Source organism: Erinaceus europaeus, chromosome 9, assembly GCF_950295315.1.
Source record: "Erinaceus europaeus chromosome 9, mEriEur2.1, whole genome shotgun sequence".
NCBI classification, from domain to species: Eukaryota; Metazoa; Chordata; class Mammalia; order Eulipotyphla; family Erinaceidae; genus Erinaceus; species Erinaceus europaeus.
In genome coordinates, this window is record NC_080170.1 from 19,856,088 (window position 1) to 19,863,143 (window position 7,056).

Sequence of the window (7,056 nt, forward strand, 5' to 3'; positions counted from 1 at the left end):
CCTGGAACCCTTGGATAGGGCCCACTTTCCCGTATGCATCTCCCAATCCAAACCAAATAACATTGCATCTGCCAATCACAACCTAACCAAAGCAACGATTGCTACCTCAACATGCTTCACCTCAGACTGTATCCAGAGACTTCACATGTGGAATGACAACCCTTCAGCTTCATTACTCGGGTGAGACCTATCCTTTAATAGTACACTCTAATTTCATCTCAGGTAGTTCACTTTCTAACAAAGTCCCATAACCTAGATATACACCAGTTTCTATGAGAGAGAGCTTATGTGCACACGTATCCATAAACTACTGCAAAATATATACCTGAAAGCAGGACTACACTGGAGTTTGCAGTGAGTACCTCCCTAACACTTCCTCTCCACTATTCCAAGCTTGGGATCCATGATTGCTCAACAAATTGTTTGGCTTCATATGTTAACTCTCTTTTCAATCACTAGGTACCAGATGCCACCAGGATGCTGGCTAGGCTTCCCTGGATTGAAGACCCCACCAATGTGTCCTGGAGCTCAGCTTCCCCAGAGTCACACCCTACTAGGGAAAGAGAGAGGCAGACTGGGGGTATGGACCGACCAGTCAACGCCCATGTTCAGCGGGGAAGCAATTACAGAAGCCAGACCTTCTACCTTCTGCAACCCTCAACGACCCTGGGTCCATGCTCCCAGAGGGATAGAGAATGGGAAAGCTACCATGGGAGGGGGTGGGTTATGGGGATTGGGTGTTGGGAATTGTGTGGAGTTGTACCCCTCCTACCTTATGCTTTTGTTCACTAATCCTTTCTTAAATAAAAAATTAAAAAAAAAAAAAACTAAAACATTCAGAGTCAACAAGGTCAAAAGATAGAGATCATTTTTTAAGACAAGATAAATTTCTTCTTTATTTTACAAGAATTTTTTCCCCTTAAATAAAGTTGTAATGACTTTAAAATTGTAATTTATTTTTAAAGTAGTATATATTAATGAGCAAAAGAATGAGAGTCATTCAGGCACATGTGATATTTGGGGCTGGATTGAACATATCACCTCGTGCTTGCAAGCCCTGCAAACTTTTCCTTTTAAATTTATTTATAGAAAAGAAGCATTGACAAAACCATAGAAAAATGGGGTACAACTCTACACAATTCCAACCACCAAAACTCCGTATCCCATCCCATCCCCTGATAGATTTCCTATTCTTTAAACCTCTGGAGTATGGACCCAAGATCATTGTGGGTTGAAGAAAGTGGAAGGTCTGGATTCTGTAATGGCTTCCCTGGTGAACATGCGCATTGACAGTATGATCCATACTCCAAGCCTGTCTCTCTCTTTCCTAGTTGGTTGGGGCTCTGGGGAAGCAGAGGTCCAAGACACATTGGTGGGGTTGTCTGTCCAGGGAAGTCTGGTTGGCATCATGCTAGCATCTGTAACCTGGTGACTGAAAAGAGAGTGAACATATAAAGGCAAACAAGTTGTTGACTAATCATGAACCCAAAGGCTGGAATAGTGCAGAATAAGAGTTCGCCGGGGGGGGGGGGGGGGGACTCTATATTGTAGATAGCTAGTAGGCATATACTAGTTATATTCCAAAGTGCCTGTGCAAGCCCTGCAATCTAATCACAGTGTCACCAACCAGGCTGCTCATTGCCTTTTGTTTCTTTGAGCTGATAGGAAGATTTTTCAGCTTTCTTTGCCCTAAATTCTAAAAGGATAAAATAATTTAATGTGTTAATCTCCCTTTCAAAATTTGAAAAAAAAAAAAAACTATAGATAAATCAAGAAAACCACCACACAGTCTCTGTTGTTACCTTACTGATAATTATCATTTAGGGTCTGGGAGCTAATTCACCCTGCACAGTATACACACTATTATACCATTAATGAAGACCAGGGTTCAAGCCCCCAAGCCACCACATGAGGGCACAAAACAAAGGGGAATATCAGTAATGGGACAATGCTATAGTTTTTCTCCTTTCCTCCTCCTTCTCCTCATTCTCCTCCTCTCTCTCTCCCTCTCCCTTTCTATCTCTCTCTCTCCTCTTTTACAGGGGAAATAAAGAGAAAATGAAATCTAGTTCACCAGGTGCCATGCAATCACAGTCTCAGAACCAAGCATGTGGCTCTCTTGAAATAAAAAGCTCATTTTGTTTGTTCATATTGTGTAACATGGAGCTTGCTGGAGCATCTCTTGTTTTCACTCTCTTCTCATTTTCATGTGAGAATCACCTGTGGTGTGAGGTTCTGATTTCTGCTTTGAGCCCCTGTGCCCATGTTTCATACATGCTTTATACAGCGTTAGTGAGGGTCCTGCATAAAACAGTGTTTAGTTAGTGATTTTCATCATAAAGTCTATTCCTGACTGTTACTTAAATTCTTCACAACTATCAGCTTATCATTTCATCAGGTTTTGTATGAAGCTTCTTCAGAGGAGGACCCACAGTTTTACTTTTTGCTGTACTCTATTAATTCTTTTTAATATAAAACTTCTGAGACCACATGTTCAAATCTACATGTTTTGTAAGATATAAAGCTCAAATCCACTAAAGTAATTGGTCTGTGAATCTAAATTCACTCCATATGGAAAACTGAGAAATGTTATGCATGTACAAGCTACTGTATTTACTGACAACTGTAAAACATGAATCCCCCAATAAAGGAAAAAAATGTCAAAAAAATATATTGTAGGGACATGCTTTATATTAAACATTTCTTGCTGGTATCTGAAATTCATTCAACTAGGCACCCTGTGCTTTGCTGTATCAAACTCCAGTGTCGCTATCATAAGTGCCTAAGTTTCTACATCTGCTCAGTGGTCAGGAACCCATGAAGATATGTAAAGGTCTCACTCATGTAGACTCCATATAGAAGGAATACATTATACTTGAATTTCTCACCTGAAATCTGGTGAATCATATACAAATAAATTTATATGTTTTATTCTTGTTTTTGACTCATGAGCAAGAAAAAAATTTACTGGGCAAAAAAAACACAGTTTGCATAAATATGAATTATAACACTTTTCCGAGGAAGGGAAAGACAGGCATTCTGAATATGCCAGGCCAGGAAAATAAAATATTCTTATTTAATTTTTCAAGTAGAAAGGGACCTCCCCTCTTAATTGTAAAAATAATCCCTGGGAGTTCCCACAAGAATAAAATATACTTATTTATCAGCAAACTTTTACTCCATCAAATACAAACTGGAAGTGAGAAGGGAAAGATCATGGGAGAGTGTGAGAAGACAAGGAGATGGTCAAAGGAGAGAGTGAGTTAAGGATCAATAGACAGAAAGAGAAATAGATACACAAAGAAAATAAAAATGCTCAGGATAACATGAAACTCTCTAGTATTTATCTAAAGCCATTATTACTTACTCTGCTTCGTAGTGTTAACTTGAATCCGTTGTCATAGATATCTGAATTCTTAGCTTAATGATTTTTTGCATTAATACTTTCCTGAGTGAGGTCAATTTATCAATAATACATGTAAAATTCTACTGTCTAATTTTAAATAAATATGTTGCCAGTAAAAAAATAATAAAGTCATTCCATAAAACAGTAATTATTTGATTTTCAAATAGTTATCTAGAAGTGGGTAATTTGGTATAAATTTTCTGTCTTACTTTAAGTATTTTTACATGTCACTTAATAATGATTTTCAAAAGTAGTAAATTACAGGGAAAGAGTTTCACAATAAAACCACCACCAAAATTCTGTGCTCCCACCTACCCCACCCTCACCACAATCACCACCAAGTTCTTCAAAGTCTTAGAGACAGGTTGGCAACTTTCTAAAAATTTAATCCATATGTTTGTCTAATATCTCACTGATTCTCAGCATATTTGTTTTTTAATATTTTCATTAATCATTGGATAGAGAAAGAGAAAAACTGGTGGGAGACAAAGATCCAGAGACACCTGCAATCTTGCTTCACCACTCATGAAGCTTTTTCTCTACAGGTGAGGACCAGAGATTGAAACTAGGTTCTTGGCACTGTAATATATGTGCTTAACAAGGTACACTGCCAACTGGCCCTGACTAAGCATATTTTAACTACTTTAACTGCATTTTTCAATTCTGAAATAAAATTGCTTTTTAAGAATGGATTAGAATATTTGTGTTCTGTGTTACTAGGAGCCAGATAGTAATAACAGTGCAGTTTTCACAGGTCCCTGAAGTGTCCACTCACTCACAGTGGGAGCTGGCTTCTGTGTGAGTGAGTACAGGCTGTGTGAGTGCAGGGCTCCAGTCATGGCACAGCCACTAGGGACCTTGCTGGCTCCTCATGGCGCCCAGTCACAGGGCAGCTCCCACTGTGTGGGGCCTCTGCTTCCATCCTGTGTCCATGTCTGTACTCAGTGTTTTTGGGGTGAAATTTTCATATTATTTGAGTCTCTAAAATGCTTTTTTGTTGTTGTTGTCAATTCCCAATCGAATGTGAATTTTTTTTAACGTGTATATTATTTTCATGGCCTTCAGTTTTAAATTCAGCACTCATTTTCAACCAAAATTTAAATGATTTCAGAACTACTAAGGGATAACAAGGCAAAAAAATTTAAATATGTGAAAATATTTATTAAAGATAATACTCATTTTGATAAAAATCTACATACACAATATTTCTTCAAATCCCAGTGACACTTCCTCTCACCCCTAGGTCATGAAACCAGCACTGACAGGACTGTGAGGCTTTCTCAGGGTCTCACAGCTGAAGCCTCAGGAGCTGGTCCTGTGGCAGAGACGCTGACACTCAGGATGCTGCAGGCACAGCTGTCTGGACTGGACTGGGTGACCCACTGCAGGGTGATTTGTCCACAGGACTGTTTGCAGGCAGTGCTAGGGTTTGTCCCCTGGAATCTCCACAGGACAGCGGGTGGCTGGCTTCCCCCAAAATCAGTGACACAAGAGGTGAGAGTAGAATCTGCAGTGCTTTTAGGACCTGATTTTGGGGTCTCTCAACTCCACTGATTCTGCTGGTTACACAGACAGCTCTTATTCACTGAGGAGTGTCTAAAAATGGCACCAGTAGCTTGAGGCAAGGATGTGGGGTCACCTTGGAGAATGACAGTCACCAGTGAAACACCATAATTTTAATACTAATCAATTAATTGTAACCCTTGTGTCCATCCATGAGATCCTCATCCCATCAAATACAGACACGTTTAGTTGGGCCCTAGGAATGTCTACACACAGAAAATGTCTATGAGCTTGCAATTATGCACCAGAAATATGACTCCACTCAATTTCTCATGTCCCAGAGTAAGGTGGATAACCATGCCTTGCTAAGCAAAGGTTCAAGATAGCTGTGTGGATGATAAATGTGTAGGACTGACAAGAGAAAGTCTGTATAGCAGTGTCCTGGGATGAGTGCAGAACTTCTCCTTGAATTGTTTGTACTTGGCTAACCTGCTTTGAGTGTCTGCTTTGTCTGATGTCACTGTACTGAGCACCATCAAAGGAGCCCAAAGCTTGGTTTGAGGCTGCATTTCAGAATTTCCCTGTCTGTGGGGAGATTCCATGGAGGAAGCCCCTCTGGGCTCACTTGCTCACAGCATTGTGTATGTGAGTCTTTTTCTACACTTCAGGTGGATGTTGACACCTGAAGCAAGAAAATTTGACATGAAGGAAACTTGCTTCTGTGGCCTCAGTGTGGTTGTGTGTCATGGTGGAGAAGGCTCTGGGCTTTCAAATGTGAGGGCCTCAGCCTGACCCCAGGCATTGCCTGTGCTGGTGTGATGCTTTGAATCTCTTAAAAGCTCTCATGGCAACTCTCTTTCTCACCTTCCCCCATGTTTCTCATAAATAAAAATGTAAAAATTATTAAATGCAGAAATACAAAATAAGAAGAAAGGTATCTTCTGCTCTTTCATTAAAAGCCCACCCCACTTCAATGAATTTTTTAATTTGAAAATTTAACTTTTTTTCAACTTAAACAATTTCATATGTAATTGAAACATCACAAGGTATTTTTACTTATTTATGAAAGAGGAGGAGGGAGAAATAGGAAGAGGGAGAGCTCTGGCATATGTGATACTGGGAATTAAAATCAAGACCTCACGCTTTAGAGTTCAAAGCTTTGCCCACTGTGACGACTCCCAGTTGTATTCCTATGTCCATTTTTTCAGTTCAATATCACATCTCTGAAAACAATTCATTTATGAGTATATATAATGGCATATAACACATATGGTAATATATAAATGCATACATATATACAACATTTCCATGTTTAATACACTCATTTTTCTTGTTAAGTAATATTCTATTGTAAGATTGTGTTGAAGCTCAGAGCCATCTGATTGAGACAGGAGACTCACAGGCCCTGAGAATAAGACCAGGTACAGTGAGAGAGGCTGAGTGAAAGTGTGGGTCTTTCAAAGTATCAGTCAGTCTGGTTAATGAATGAATTCAATTTTACTGAGTTAACAAGTATAATGTCAGAACACAAGGAGCTGTTTTTAACACAGAGGCACAGACATGAACAGCCTGTGCTCTCTGCCCTTAAAGAGGCCACAGCTTTTTGTGAGCCAGAAACATAGAGTCCATTTGGCAAGATGCCTGCTGAGTAAAGTCAAACTGTGTCCTTTTTTAAATTTAAATGTGTGTGTGTGTGTGTGTGTGTGTGTGTGTGTGTGTGTGTGTGTGTGTGTGTGTGTTTATTTTTTTGGATGGAGATGAGTTGGGTGGAGATCAGGGACTTGAACCCAGGTCACTGGCAATTGTAGCCTGTGGACTCAACTGATTGTGTGTGTGTGTGTGTGGTAGGGGGAGGGACGGTATTGGATGGAGAGGGTGGCGGAGTGTCTCCATCGCCCAGCTTTTAAATGACATTTTGAGGAAAGTAGCTAAGTTTTTTCAGAATGTCAACTTTATATCCCAGAAGGATTTGTATGGAGAAATTTTCATTTTTTCTAAAGTCAAAGCAGTAAGGAAATTTCATTCTGGGAGTTGGGGTGTGGATGAGGACAGCACAGAGGGGACAGTGCAAGGGGTCACTCTGAGTTTCCCCAAAGGCTGGAGGAGTCTGGGCCTGAGGCAGATCCTGGCTCCCCTGACTGCAGCCT

General features: G+C 40.0%; 1 long non-coding RNA gene across 1 annotated transcript in view; it reads right to left on the reverse strand.

Moving 5' to 3' along the window:
* The window catches only part of LOC103119633 (uncharacterized), a 301,172-nt gene that overhangs the window by 27,476 nt on the left and 266,640 nt on the right, over positions 1-7,056 (reverse strand). The gene's annotated exons all lie outside the window — the stretch shown is intronic.